This window comes from Malus domestica, chromosome 09 (assembly GCF_042453785.1).
Source record: "Malus domestica chromosome 09, GDT2T_hap1".
NCBI lineage: Eukaryota > Viridiplantae > Streptophyta > Magnoliopsida > Rosales > Rosaceae > Malus > Malus domestica.
The window spans coordinates 27,705,804-27,722,177 of record NC_091669.1 but is presented as its reverse complement, the minus strand read 5'-3'; the positions used below and the strand labels follow the sequence as shown (position 1 = coordinate 27,722,177).

The following is a 16,374-nucleotide window of genomic DNA, read 5'->3' as shown; positions in this document are numbered from 1 at the left end:
CATCTGGCTGCCAACCATATGGCTAAGAACTTTGCAAAGTTCTACACCAACACCTACGGCTGCATAGGCTACGCGAGCTTGTTTGCTTATAAAAAGTAGCATGTCTGCCATTGGTCTATCAAGTCTAAAGGTTAGGGCATGAACAAAAGAAGTGAAGATGAAGAAAAACGAATGAAGCATGTTTATAAACAATTAGCAAAGGCCAAAGGAGTTCAAACAAAACAAGAGCTACAAGGAAAAACAAATACAATCCTAAAGGCTACTTAGAAGACTACAACAGCTTGGACATCCCATGACTACTCGGTTACCACACCTTCAGCAGTTACAACACTCTTAGCAGCGACATCATTCGGCGCTTCTCCCCCGGCTGCCCCAGCCTGGGCACCAACTTCTATAACTACTTTACCAATGGAAGCCTCAAAAGTAAAAGCAAGCAAGTATTCCGGAGAAATAGAGAAGGTCTCGAAATCTCGACCCCATCTTTCTCACCCTTCAGCTGCTCATCCTCCTCGAACAGACCAACACGAACACGCTGCAGCTCATCCACTTCCTTCTTCAAACTATCGACGATTCTCTTGAAGTGGATTACTTGATTATAAGTAGTAATCAACTTTTTATCCTTTGTATAAGCAGCGAAACGAAGCTTAGAAACTGCAAACTCAAGATCTTGAATATGAGGTATGTAACATCCAATCTCATTCTCTGCACTTTCATACTTAACTTGGATTGCGTCAAGCTTAGTCTTCAAGTCAACAATATCTTGGTGAGTTGTCTCAAGCTGCAGAGAAGTAAGGGCAGAAATATTAGACCCATTCAAAGCAACGAGCTCATAATCAAACCTCTTGATCTCATCGGCCGAGGAATAAGCTTCAACTGCCATAATCTTCACCACCTCATTGGCAACCTTGCTATATCTGCATCATAGCAAGCAGAGCATTCATTCTATATTGGGTCGTATGCTTCACAAAGGAACTTGGGCAAACAAACCTTTATAAACGCCATCAACAAACTTGGCACAAGCGTCCATGTCTTTAAGCAGATCTGGTTTCAAGAGCACACAAATCTCAACAGCCTCCCCAGAAGCAGGCTTAGTGGATTTCTCACAGCTGCCCACGCAAACAATCTCATTTTCCCCAGCAGGCGAATCAGTTTCAGCAACAGAGGGAGTAGGCCTTAACGCCATTTTAGCAGTAGAGTCCACCTTATCGCTCTTCATAATAGCAAGCATTTCTGAAGGAGAATCGAACTTTGCTTCTAACGAACGTCATGGCACAGACTTCAGCACTGGGAGCATGACAAGACCTTTACACTGAGCAATAATATTAACAATCGTACAAGCCATTCTTGACATGGCAGGTACCACATGCCCAGATCTAGCAGCCTCATTTTTCTTCCCATTGGAACAAGCCATTCTCGACATGACAGGCGCCACATGCTCAGATCTAACAGCCTCATTTTTCTTCCCATTAGAAAAAGTTATGTTAATCACAGGTCTTTCGGCAGCAGGTGGACCTTAACAAGCAGCGAAGAAAGTTTTCAGTTTTTCTCAACCGGCATCTCTTGAGCAGGCAGGGAAGATCTCTTCTTTCCATCTTCATTAATAGTAAGCCCAACGACAGCATATGAGCCAAAGCATCTGCCTTGATCCTATATACCTATTCTCTCGGGAGCAGCCTACCTTTCTCCCAACGAAGAAGATTAAGCAGCCAACGCCATTCATAATACTCAGCATGAGAGCTCAACCCATACCGGCTTTTCCTTCATTTTTCTCTCGGGCCAGCAAGCAGGAGGTTTACATGCCCAGCATTTCAATAGCCTATAAAGCTCGCGACCTTCTTATTTATCTCAAAGGAAATGAGTCATGCGATTCGCCTAGCATCATAAAGCCTCAATGCCTCAATCCGTGGCCCTAGCCGCACAGCTGCCCTTGGCTTTAGCCAAACCAAGCAGCTCAAGCAGTGGTCTCTGCCATAACACTTCCTCAGCTTATGTCGAGCCGACTCTTGGCCCCTGCTAGCCGACGTGCTGCACCACCCCGACGGTTGCAACGCGGTAGCGTTATCCAAGAAAAAGAGAAGGAAAATTAAATTTTTCTTACTTCGGTGTGGCACGGAGAAGACGAAGAAAGCAATGAAAGACGGTCATTTACACGAGCAAGATGTAGAAGATTGCTAGAGGAGGAGGAACAAATATCCTCTAAGCTCTCTCTCTCTTGTATGGTAGAATAACTTGCTCTCCAAAGTTGATTTAATAACCCACTTAAGGTGAACTTAAATAGGCTTTGAGAGAAATTTATTTCCCTTTCCTAGAATGATCTAATTTCCAATTAAAAGAGGAAATCAACATCAAAATAGGAAACAATCTTATGTTTCCTCAAGCAAGAAGTTCTCTACACCTGCTGCCCTTTCTTGCAAGTAGACCAACAGGTGTGAGGGCATTTGTGGAGCAAAAAATAATCACAAGGCGACACGTGGATTTTTGGACAAAAAAGGACATAAATACCCCTAAGATACAACGGGATTCGTACGCGCAAGCAACAAGCAATCATCCTTCAACTAAATCAAAAGTGCCCAAAATAGGTAACAATTCAAAACCTATCTTCAACTAAATCAAAAGTGCCCAAAATAGGTAACAATTCAAAACCTATCTCATCAAATCCCTTCTACAAGGTAACTCCCAAAACCTATTTCATTCCATATATCTTTTACCTCATTTTCCCTTTTTTAGCTAATCAATTAGCTATTTATTTTATTCATTCCATAACCTCCAAAACTTTCTTTCTAAAAATGTGTTAATTGGCTAATCAATGGATTAATTGCCTAATTAATCAATTAATTGCCAAATAAATCACACATTGAACCACAAAATACACCCAAAAAACATCCCAAAGGCCGGCCACCTTTTCTCCAAAAGGGCCATACTCTATATATTGAACCCCATTTTCTCTAAAAACCTAGGTCTTCACTCTTGCTAAAATTCTCCAAAACTCTCAAACAGTTTTCTCTCTAAATTCTAACTTTGGCATCGGAGGTTCGTCAGCCAAAGCCCCCTCCCCCCATCATCGTGAGCGCGTGAGGGTCTTGGCCTTGACCTAATGTGGTATTTGTTTTGTAGGTGCAATTTTGTCCAAGATCAAGGAGGAAGAAATTTGCATCCACAATAAGTTGTAAGAAGTGTAGAGTTTACAATTGAGATGCATTGTACTGAAGACAAAAGTCCTATGCACAATGGCAAAATCTATAACTTGTGCTTCAAAATAATTTTATAAAAAAATAAACTTTTTTTTTATATAACGACATATTTACACCAAATAGATATTTTATATTAAAATTATCAAAAAGTACATAAAAATAAGTACTAGAATGAAAGTAATACGACATAATTATTATATTAGAATTTGGCATCAAAAAGAAAAAATGTGACAGCCCGTCCCTGATTTTAAGAGTTTTAAAGTTTTAATAAAGGATTTTACAAAAAATGCCCTTTGAGGCACGCGCATTATTCGAGGTTAATCGTTGTGTCGTGCCATCTAAGATTTGTTTTCTTAACATATCCTCGTATTACTCATCGCTACGGACGCGTGGGCGCAGACGGTGCGTGATTTGAAGTTATATTGAAGCATTTATTAACGTTTGAAATTTGGGCATTTTAGGAATTATAATTTAGTAAAATCTAGAATTTCTTTTATGAAAGTGGACGGCCCAGATTTAATGAAGAAATAAATGGATGGCTGGGATGAGAAGAAAGAAGGTTTGTGTGTGTGTGTGCGTAAGAAGAAGAAGAAGAAGAAGAAGAAGAAGAGATTGGGCAAAACTGCCCAACCAGAGGAAGAGAGAGCAGGAGCTCCGGGAGAGAAAGGAGAGAGTGCTGGCGAATGGGGAGAAGAGAGAGAGGAGACTGGCCAATCGGAACAGAGAAAGGAGGAAAGGAGAGAGGGCGAGAAGCGGAGGAGAGAAGGAAGAAAAATGGGTCTTCACCCGCGACCCGTTTCGACCCGCGATTCCCACACCCAAATTCCGACGATTTTCACGGAATTCTCACAAATTGGATCAAGGTATCACTTCCAATCAACACCTAGGCCTTCCCTCTTCATGTTTCACCCCAAAAATCATGAAATTTGATGGTGAATTGGTGAAGAACACACCCGTGGGTGCCGCGACTTTTTTGTTCAAATTCTTCAAATATTGAAATGTTTTCTTTCAATTACTAACACCTTTAGCATTCTTTTAGGACCTAGAACGAAGCCCAAGCATTGGTTGGGACGACGGAGTTGATTTGAAGATGAATTGGAACTCACCCAATTCTAGGGTTCCGCACGGATTTTGGTGAAATTGAAGTGTTTCCAGTCCAAATTGGCCTTGGCCTCAGGTATAAAGTTTACTCTAATCATTGAGATCTTCAATTCTGTATTTTTTGAGAATTGTTTGAAATAGTTGGATTTTCCGGCGAGTCAGGGCGGCCGACTGCCACCCGCGACGGCCCGTGTGGCGGCGCGTGGCCAATGGCCCGCCAATGTCATTCTTAGCATGTGTTTAAGGTTCTAGGTTCAGTTTTGATAATTGATGGACGTAAATTGAGTAATTGAACCTAAGTTCGTTACGATTCGTGGTTAGGCCAAAAGGTGAATCGACGATCCAACCATCGGATCATCACCAAACTTTGATACGTTGTAATACGTAATATTTGAGGATTATAGGAACTTACGGATTGGGAATCCAATTTACGGATCTTTGGGAATTGGAGTTGTAAGTTCATAAAATAGAATGTTAACCGTCACTTGGTTCTGGAAATTGACGGAGATCCGACCGTTGGATGGTAATGAAATTTTAGGATGTTGTCCTAGAGGTATATTTTGGACCTCTGGAAGTTGTGGATTTGAAATCTGAGTTGCAGATCTTCCGGATCGAACTACATAGTGACGTGTTTTATATAAGTTATATATTCTATCGATATGATTTCTGAGGTTGGATTTGATTATTGTTCTTGGCGCCGATCGTCATGACGCCTTGATGTGTTGTGCTAGGGAGTTGTTGGGCGAACTCCAGAAGAGTGGGCAGTTATTTTCTGTATTTACCTATATACTATTGATTTTTCCCAGAAATTAAATTTAAATTAAGTATGTTTTAAAATGCCATGCATGCATATTATGAGATATATGAATTGATAATTGATGCATATATATATGTGAATTGGTGCTATGGACGCATAGGTGAGTTTTATGTTATACATGTGAATCATTGATGATGTGAATTGTGTTGAGAGCTCATAACCTGCACCCCTGATGTTAGTGCTTATATTATTCACCGCACCGCACGCTACCTTGGATCCAAGTAGGTGCATGTCGTACAGACCATGAGAGGGTTCCGACATGCTAGTCGTACAGACCACTAGAGGTGGTTCCGACTGGTAGGTGACCTTAGATTATGTGCACAGATGATTGATGAGAGAAGCACTAGAGTGTATTATTACACCATTCTTGTCGTACAGACTACTTCTGGTAGTTCCGACTTATGTGCAGAGTAACACCGTACAGGTCACCGTGGTAACTCCGGTTGGATTGGATATTGAGCTATAGAATTAACCGTACATGACCAACTGCAGGGTCTCCGGTTGATTCCTTATTTCACCTGTTATATTGATGCATCCATATTCTGTTTTTGACATTATGACATGGCATACTTTCTGGTTTTGATAAAGATTGATGATTTGAGATATTTGAAGGTATATGCTATTATGTTATTTTCTGGGAAAGTATACAGGTTTTACAGCGAGGGGTTAGAAATGTTTTAAATGAAATGTTTTCGAAAAACTTTGTTTTACTGACCCACTCAACTTTGTTTTGCGCCCCTTCAGGTTCTAGATAGCAGAGCTTTGGTGGCCATGAGGAATCCAACGGTGTTCTGACAGAATTCACAAAAGTAGGACTCACCCTCGGGTGTTTCATCTTAGTAATTGTATTTTTTTAAAGCTTCCGAACTGTGTAAATGGTTACGTCACTCTCACGTGACGGCCAGCATGCCCTCCTTCGGGACGGGGTGTGTCAGTTGGTATCAGAGCTTAGGTTGCAATTCTGGACATCTTGAGAATTTCCTAGTGTCTTCTGTCAAAACTATACCGCCTCGTAGCGAGCCACGTAGTTCGGATGAGCCTAATTTCCTTGATATGGTAGTTTGGGGGGAAACTATTGCCATTGTGATTCAATCTATTATCTAAAGGAACCTTTTTAGACTGGTTATAAGCTAAATTTGAATCACTTTAGGGAAATGAAGAACCTAAGGGAGCAGATCGATGGCTTAATCATTTGGGAAAAGACGTTTTGGATTATGCAAAGTCAAGGGAATCTTCCTTCCGACAGGTGGGTCGAGATGACTACCTAGTTTCTGAGTGTTGAATCTGCATTCTGATGGAGATAAGAATGTTATCCGATGTCATCGGAAGAACAGCTGTTTGGAAGTCGTTTAAAGAATTGTTTAAGGAAAAGTTCATTCCTCCGACATATTATTATAGAGAGTTTACAGACTTGCCTTGTTTCCATTCGGATGTTGTTGCTAATCCAGTCGAGGTGTTATGTCGTTTTTGGCTGGATAATAAGAAGAAGTGGCGTTCTTTGGCGACCACTATTCATTGTACTTTTTACCAGGAGTTTACGAGATGTTGTTGAGCATTGAGGACTCTGAGAACATGATCAGCGAGAGTAAAGAGGAATAAGAAAAGAATGAGAATCAGAAGAAAGACGATAAAGTTAAAGATCCGTTATATCAAAGACCTCGGAAGACTCAGAGCTTCAAAAGAAATGAAACTAGAGCTAATTTTCCCAGCTGAGGTTTTAGTGCCACTGGACAGAGGCGAAGTGATAGATTTACTAGTCATCCCAGATCTCAGAGACAAGGTGACTCCGGTAGAGGAAATGTATCTTTGTACCGTAGGTACAATATTAGGCATTTTGGAGAGTGTGGGAAGTTGTGAATGTGTTCATATGGTTAGATGAGACATAGAGGTATGAATTGTCCATAGGATCAGTTGTTACCCAACAGTCTTCCTTGACATATTACTTGGAAAATTGATGAGTAAGTCGTACAGGTCACTATAGGTGACTTCGACTTATGTGCTAACATGGATGGTCGAGCTGTAGACTTAGCCGTACAGGTCATTCTAGCTGACTCCGACTGATATAATTCTTATTATTGACGATGTTGCCAAAGGAAGTAGTGAATGAGCACGATTGAGGCGTATATATGTATTTTCCCTGTGAGGAGTAAAATGATAATATTGCACCCTTAAGAATTGTTGCTTACTTATCGAGACGACAGTAAGTTATCGTTATTGCAGGCTGCAGACCGTAATATCCATAACTTATTTGTTGGATTCGTTAAGCAAGTAAACAGGTAGGTCATTCCATGTCGGTTATGACTATTCAGGGTGTCCAATGATGGTGGAAGAAGTAGTTATGCCAGCGAATCGTATCCCGTTAGACATTGTGGATTTCGATGTGATTTTAAGCACAGATTGGTTACATTATAATCGTGCCAATATGGATTGCTACGGGGAAATCAGTTACTTTCCATTGTCTTGGATTATCAGAGGTTACTTTTGTGATTGAGTAAAGTGGAGTGAGGCATGCCGTTATTTCTGTTGTGAGAGCAAAGAGATTGTTATCAAAAGGTTGCCAAGGATACCTAGCTCATGTGGTGTTGCAGGATCGTACTCCTAGTATTGTGGATGACGTACGAGTGGTAGACATTTTCCTAATATGTTTCCAGAATGATTTACATGGATTGCCACCAGACAGAGATGTGCTGTTCACTATTGAATTGTTTCCAAGTACAGACTTTATGCTATAGATTGGTTCCTACAAAGTTAAAGGAATTGAAAATTTAGTCACAGGAATTGGTTGATAAAGGTTTCAGTCAACCTAGTACGTTACTTTGGAAAACCCCAGCTTTGTTTATAAGGAAGAAAGACAGGACCTTAAGAATATGTATGGATATTAGGTAATTGAATCGAGTAATGAGTAAGAACCGTTATCCATTGCTGCGCATTGATGATTGTTTGATCAGCTTAGAGGTGCCTATGTGTTTTCAAGGAAAGAGTTGAGGTCTGGTATACTCTTAAGTGAAAGTAAAGCATACTAGTCATTTTGAGTTGGTGTTAAAATGTTTGAGGGAACATTGGTTGTATGCTAAGTTTAGCAAATGTCAATTTTGGACTAATCAAGTGGCATTTTTGGGACATGTGATATCTACATAAGGTATTCAAGTAGATCCTCAATGAGTGACAACTGGGGAGAATTGGGAACAACCTCGAACCGTCACTGAGGTACTGGGTTTCTTGGTTTAGCAGGCTACTATAGACGTTTGTAAAGGATTTTTCAGTCATTGCTTTGCCATTGATGGGATCGACTAGAAAAGAGGTTAGGTTTGAGTGGATGAAAATTGTGAACAAAGTTTCGGCAACTGAAGCATTATCTCACTCATACACTTGTTTTAGCACTCCCAGATGATAAAGGTAATTATGAGGTCTACAGTGATGCATCCTTGAATGGGTTAGGATGTATGTTGATGCAACATGTTAGAGTGATTGCTACACTTCACGACAATTGAAACCTCATGAGATGAATTACCCTACTCATGATTTAGAATTAGCAACTATCATCTTTGCTTTGAAGATTTGGAGACATTGTCTTTATGGGAAGAAAAGTGCAAGATTTTTACGAATCAAAAGAGTATCCAATATCTGTTTATTCAGAGGTATCTTAATCTTAGGCAACGAAGGTGGATTGAGTTGCTTAGTGATTATGATTGCACGACCAGGGTGATCGTGCAAATGTTGTGGCCAATGCTTTCAGTAGGAAGACCCCAACGAGAATTAATGCTTGGTGCGATTGCCATGTTCATCTTCTTGTGGATTTGAGATCTACTGGAGTAAAGTTGGGAATGGAAGATCGAAAAGAAAATGTACTTGCTAATTTTCAAGTTAGGCTTATTTGGTAGGTCGTACTCGAGACTCAAGCGTTTGACGAAGAAATTCAAGAATTTATATAAAGCAAGGAATAACGGGAAAAAGAAAGACCTCAGAGTTAGAGAATCAGATGGTAAGCTTATGCAAGAGAACAAGGTGTTTATACCTAATGTTATGGAATTAAAGGAAGCAATTTTGGAATTTGCGTACTGTTCAACTTATACAATGCATCCTGGAGGTACTAAGATGTATTACACCATTCGATTATTTTACTATTGGTCAGGTATGAAAAGAGAAATGTTTGTATATAAATAGATGTAACATCTGTCAGCAGGTTAAAATGGAAAGAAAGAAGTCTTTTGGATTGATGTAGTTACTTCCCGTTCCACAACGGAAATGAGAAAATATTAATATAGATTATGTGTGCAAGTTTCCTCGTTCACGAGATAGTTATGATGAAATTGAGGTGATAATTGATTGGCTTACTAAATCAGCGCAGTATTTTTCAATGAAAGAGCTATAACCTTTCCTGAAGTGCAACAGTTATTTATCTGTCTTATGGAAAAAAGATTTGGGCTTACGGATCTGTTGAACTTCTTGGGTATGTTGATCCTTTCAGTTTGTTCTCTAGAGCAACGCCATAAGGCCGTGGAAAGTTGTGTCTTGTGTTTCGATATTGTTAGAATTGTGGACGGATGGTATTCAAGGCCCTGAGTTAGTGGAGGAGACTACTCGGAATATTCAAGTAATTAAGTCTAACCTGGAAGTGAGCCAGGATCGGTTAAAGAGCTTAGCAGACAAACATGCCATTGACCGGACGTGTAATGCAGGAGATTGGATGTTTTTTAAATTATCACCTTGGAAAGGTGCGGTTCGGGTGGAAATGGAAGACAAGTTAAATCCTAAGTACATCAGGTCGTCTTTGACTATTGAAAGAATCGGTGAAATACTTTCAAGTTTGAGTACCTTCGGGATTGGATAAGGTGTATAGTGTAGTTCATGTTTTGATGCTTCGTTACAAAGTAGCAGATTCGTCATGTATGATTCCGGTTCAGCCCTTAGAGATTAATCCGGATTTGACTTATAATGAGGAAACCATGATTATTTTGGAATAGAAAGAGGAAGTCGTGAGAAATAAAACAGTGTACTTGGTAAAAGTTTTATGGAGGAATCATTCAGCAGAAAAAACTACTTGGGAGACAAAAGATCGAATGAGAGGGATGTGTTCCAGGTTGTTTTATGGATATCGATGGATTGCAAAGATTGTGTAATTTCGAGGACGAAATTTTTTAAGGTGGGTAGATTGTGACAGCCCGTCCCTGATTTTAAGAGTTTTAAAGTTTTAATAAAGGATTTTACAAAAAATGCCCTTTGAGGCACGCGCATTATTCGAGGTTAATCGTTGTGTCGTGCCATCTAAGATTTGTTTTCTTAACATTTCCTCGTAGTACTCGTCGCTACGGACGCGTGGGCGCAGACGGTGCGTGATTTGGAGTTATATCGAAGAATTTATTAACGTTTGAAATTTGGGCATTTTAGGAATTATAATTTAGTAAAATCTTGAATTTCTTTTATGAAAGTGGACGGCCCAGATTTAATGAAGAAATAAATGGATGGCTGGGATGAGAAGAAAGAAGGTTTGTGTGTGTGCGTAAGAAGAAGAAGAAGAAGAAGAGATTGGGCAAAACTGCCCAACCAGAGGATTTGAAATCTGAGTTGCAGATCTTCCGGATCGAACTACGTAGTGACGTGTTTTATATAAGTTATATATTCTATCGATATGATTTCTGAGGTTGGATTTGATTATTGTTCTTGGCGCCGATCGTCATGACGCCTTGATGTGTTGTGCTAGGGAGTTGTTGGGCGAACTCCAGGTGAGTGGGCAGTTATTTTCTGTATTTACTTATATACTATTGATTTTTCCCAGAAATTGAATTTAAATGAAGTATGTTTTAAAATGCCATGCATGCATATTATGAGATATATGAATTGATAATTGATGCATATATATATGTGAATTGGTGCTGTGGACGCACATGTGAGTTTTATGTTATACATGTGAATCATTGATGATGTGAATTGTGTTGAGAGCTCATAACCTGCACCCCTGATGTTAGTGCTTATATTATTCACCGCACCGCACGCTCACCTTGGATCCAAGTAGGTGCATGTCGTACAGACCATGAGAGGGTTCCGACATGCTAGTCGTACAGACCACTAGAGGTGGTTCCGACTGGTAGGTGACCTTAGATTATGTGCACAGATGATTGATGAGAGAAGCACTAGAGTGTATTATTACACCATTCTTGTCGTACAGACTACTTCTGGTAGTTCCGACTTATGTGCAGAGTAACACCGTACAGGTCACCGTGGTGACTCCAGTTGGATTGGATATTGAGCTATAGAATTAACCGTACAGGACCAACTGCAGGGTCTCCGGTTGATTCCTTATTTCACCTGTTATATTGATGCATCCATATTCTGTTTTTGACATTATGACATGGCATATTTTCTGGTTTTGATAAAGATTGATGATTTGAGATATTTGAAGGTATATGTTATTATGTTATTTTCTGGGAAAGTATACAGGTTTTACAGCGAGGGGTTAGAAATGTTTTAAATGAAATGTTTTCGAAAAACTTTGTTTTACTGACCCATTTAACTTTGTTTTGCGCCCCTTCAGGTTCTAGATAGCAGAGCTTTGGTGGCCACGAGGAATCCAACAGTGTTCTGACAGAATTCACAAAAGTATGACTCACCCTCGGGTGTTTCATCGTAGTAATTGTATTTTTTTAAAGCTTCCGAACTGTGTAAATGGTTACGTCACTCTCACGTGACGGCCAGCATGCCCTCCTTCGGGACGGGGTGTGTCAAAAAATCTTCTGTTTTTCAATATTTTCAATACTATTATATAATAAAGGACTGGTAGTTTAAGTGATTACAATATTTGTTTTTACATAATAGGTTCTTTGTTCAGTTTCTCTGTTCGGTTTGTGCTTATAATGAAAAAAAATGTCCATATAACTCAATATATCTTTCATTTATTCAAAGAAATGAGATAACAAAGAGTTTGTAGTTCCAATTGGTTAAAAATCTTTACTCTATCATAACGGTTTAGGTTTGATTCTCCTTTTCAGTTTTTGCATATAATAAAGAAAAAGGGAGTGCTAGCAACTTTTGCATGGATCTTTTCACTTTTTCATATGAGTGTCATATTCTTACATATGATAAAATCTTTAATGCTATCCATATTTTTATCTTTCATATTTTTTGTCAATTTTCGAATGAATTAAAGAAAACTAATAAACATAAATTATGAGAAAATATATAAGAGCACCTCCACCGTGCTAAATAGCCTAATGGACAGGTTTCCCCACCAACCCAATGGCCCGAGCTGCATGCTCCATGTGACAACCCGTCCTAAATTTTACTTTTTTATTAATTTTAAAATCATGATTTTACGAAAATGCCCGTAGAGGTAAGGGCATTGACTTTCGTTGATCAGCGTATAGTGAGGTGTATGAATTAATCCTTTAGCGTTTTCCTAAAGTACTCAACATTACAGCTTTGTAGGCGCAAGCAGAAGAGGATTTGGGGTTACGGTTAAAGTTTTATGGAACTGTAAACTCAAGAAGTACTTTTGTTTTAGTCACTATTTATATATTTTTATAATGTTTATATTTATTTATCATTTAGTTATTTTTAAAGAGGAAGAATAAGAGAAAGAAGAAGGGGGGAAAAAGAGAAGAGAAGAAAGAAGGGCTACTGCCCAATTAGAAAGAAGAGAGAGAGGGTGGACGAATGGGGAGAGGAGAGAGGAGAAGGTGACCAACCAGAGAAAGGGGAAAGGAGGGAGAAGAAAGTGAAGGGGAAAACCGAGTTTCCCCTTGACCAGCTCGACCCGACAAGCACCACGGCCATATTCGGTCATTTTTCTGGCAAATCAAAGCAAACCACCACCTAGAAACATCTTCCTAACCTTCCTTCTTCCATTTCCATCCAAAATTAGAAGGAATTTGGTGGTAATTTTAGGAAAAATGCACCGGTGGTGTGTGTAGGTGTACGGCGGCAATCCACAAAATGTGAAGCTAACTCAGCCAATTACCACCACTAGAGCACTCTCCTAGAACCCAGGAACAAAGCCCAGGCAGTGGTGGAGGCGTTGGAGCAAGTTTGGAGGTCGAATCGAGCACACCTAAGTATAGGGTTTCTGATGGGTTTTTATGAAATTGAAGCTCTTCCTGGCCTATTTGGCCTCGGTCATAGGTATGCAAGTTACTCTACTCATTGAGATCTTCATTCCTGTAAATTTTGGTAATTTTTGGAAATAGTTGGATTTTCCGACGAGTCGGGACAGCCAACCGCCACCCGCGGCGGCGAGTGGTCAGGAGACGGTTGATGTTATCCTTAGGCTAAATTAGATGTCTTGAGTTTAGTTTTGGAAATTGTATATTGTAGGTTGATCGTTTGGACCTAAACTCATTAGGATACGTTACTTGGTAAAGATATGAATTGACGATCCGACCGTTGGATCGTCACTAAACTTTAATATGTTATAGTATGTAATATTTGAGGACCATAGGAACTTACGGATCGGGAATCCGATATACGGATCTTCCCAAATTGGATTTGTAAGTTCATAAAATAAAAGGTTAACCACCACATGGTTTTGGCAATTGGCGAAGATCCGACCGTTAGATTGTAATGGAACTTTATGATGTTGTTCTAGAAGTATAATGTGGATCTTTGGAAGAAATGGATCGGAAATCTGTGATACAGATCTTCCGAATTGAATTACGTAGGGATGTGTTTTATGTAAATTATGTATTCTATTGGTAAGAACTCTAAGATGTGATTTGATAATTGTTCTAGGCGACGATGGTTCGTGATGTCTCGATATGTGTGCTAGGGAGTCGTAGTGTAGGCCTCAGGTGAGTGGGTCTTTTCTTTTCTATCGTGTATATATATATATATATGATTGATAATTCCACAAACGGTTATAAATTGATTATTGCATATAATTACTGTGAATGCCTTGAAGTACTAATGCAAACTACAAATGGCTTGATCCCTGTTTAGGGTACGTAGGCAGTCTAACCAGACGTTAGATGTAGCCATACCATAAATGAGACTAAATAATTGAGACAATAGCCTTGTTTGGGAAATTGTGCAATGTGAGGGACATTGGTGGAAAATGTGAGGTTTAACCTTATGACGTAGTGATTGGATGTTGGTCATAAATCATTGTGTGAAGGATCGAGAAATTGAAGTAAAGAATCATAAGAATTGATAGTTAGTCAAATTAGTGTATAGTTAAGCTTGTCACTGATAATTATTCCTGACAATTAATAGTTCGGGAGTAGGGCGTTATAAATTGTGTATTTTACGCCACATTATTGATATATATATATATATATATATATATATATATATATATAGGGGTGTGCTATCCACACACCCCATTTTACTTCTCACACACCCTTGATAATTTCTGTCCGTTGATCTTCTTCAATTCATCCGATCTGACGGCCAAAAATTAAAAAGGTGTGTGAGAAGTAAAATGAGGTGTGTGGATATCACATCCCTATATATATATATATTTGGAAGCACTCCGATATGGTTAAGTTTTGGATTACATTAGGCATATCCATAAGTATTTTATTGCGCATAATTATTGTGAATGCTTTAAAGTACAAAGGTGAATGCAGGATGCACAGATAAGTTCAGGTGAGTATATGTTGTGAAATGTGGGATATATGGTTATGATTACATTTTATTTGGAACAATTGAGTGATGGCATGACTATATTTATGTTTTAAGCAACTCCGACATTGTCGTACTGGTTGTCTATGAGTCGTACATGCCATATTAGATGCATTTAGAGCTCATAACCCTGCACCCCGGTGTTAGTGCTCTCTCCCGAGGACAGGGCCTAGCCTTCACATGATTGTTCACCTCCCGCGCCACACGCTCACCTTGGATTCAAGGTAGGTGCCAGCTTGTCGTACAGACTACATTAGGTGGTTTCGACTCGTAGATGACTTGCGATACTTTGCACAACTTTCACGTAATTGTAGCACTTGAGCGTAATTATTTACACCCAGCCTGTCGTACAGACCACAAAAGGTGGTTCCGACTCGTGTGCAGGGATATGTGATGAGCTATGGATTCAGCTGTACAAGCCACAATAGGTTGATCCGGCTGACATATTACTGGGATATTGATTGATGAGATATGGATAAGTAGTACAGGTCACTATAGGTGACTCCGACTTATGTACTAGCGTTGATTGATGGGATATGGATAAGTTGTACAGGTCACTATAGGTAACTCCGACTTATGTGCTAGCGTTGATTGATGAGATATAGGTGCAGTCGTACAGGTCACATTAGGTGACTCCGACTTGCGTGCTAATATAGATTATTAAGCACATGATTATTTATATTACTGATGAGTTGTTGTGTCGTGGTATATTTATGAAATTATTGTTGATATATTTTTTATTTCACATTGATACATGATATGATTTTTTGGAAACTATATAGGTGTTGCATCGAGGGGTTATAACGTTTTAGAAGGCTTCTATTAAAAATTTTATTTCTAGGGCCACTCACCTTTGTTTTGTTTTCACCCTTCAGGTTTTATTAGCTAAGCTTTCTTATCGTCAAGGATTCGTGGCAAATCTTAGTATTGGAGATTTCTTTGGAGGGTATGATTCTTAATCCACTCTACTGTACTTACTTATGCTCTAACGTCACGTCTGAAGTGGGTTCATTCTTGCTCACCAGCGCACTCTGGTTTTTAGGCACTTTTAGGTTTAAATTTATTCACATTTTCCACATTATCATACTTTATGGCTTCGTCACCTTCCAGGTGTCGGCCAGCACAGCTCGATTCGGAGTCCTAGTGGACATCGCGGGTCAGGGTGTGTCATTCCAGCCCACAGAAGTGTGTGGATGAAAGGGGACTCGAGCGAGAGGCCCTTGGGGAGTCGCTAGCCCGAAAGCCTGGAATGGGTATGATGCAAGGCTTACATCAGGGCGACGTCAGCCACGTTTTCTCTCTTTTTTGGGTCAGGCGCGTGCGCTTCAAGCGTACATGGGCGTGCCTCGTCCGACACAGTTTTAGACATGGGGCCCGTGGTGCTTTTATGAAATGTTACCGTTGGGGAAGCCACATGGCTTCCCCACGTTCGTTGGATTTCAACGATAACATTTTATAGACCGTTGGATTTCCAACAGTAAAAAAAAATTTAAAACCTTATTTAATTTCAGCCGTTGGATCTGAAATCAACGGTCCACGTTATTCGGCTTTATAAATTAAAAAAAAAAGAAAAAAACAATTTAAAATTTTGAAATCTTACCGTTGTGCCACGTGGCATAATCTGGAGTGTTGGAATTCAAATTTTTTTAATCC

At 39.6% G+C, this 16,374-nt stretch overlaps 1 long non-coding RNA gene across 2 annotated transcripts; it reads left to right on the top strand.

The window, feature by feature from the left end:
- The first annotated feature begins 3,783 nt into the window (after window positions 1-3,783).
- On the top strand, window positions 3,784-11,875 carry LOC139187938 (uncharacterized). 2 transcript variants are annotated; one of them, XR_011570972.1, is made up of 3 exons: window positions 3,784-4,054; window positions 4,231-4,368; window positions 11,642-11,875. It is a non-coding gene; the product is annotated as an uncharacterized lncRNA (long non-coding RNA). The 2 variants fall into 2 exon arrangements; XR_011570973.1 differs by lacking the exon at window positions 11,642-11,875 and adding an exon at window positions 5,854-11,607.
- Window positions 11,876-16,374: the final 4,499 nt, after the last annotated feature.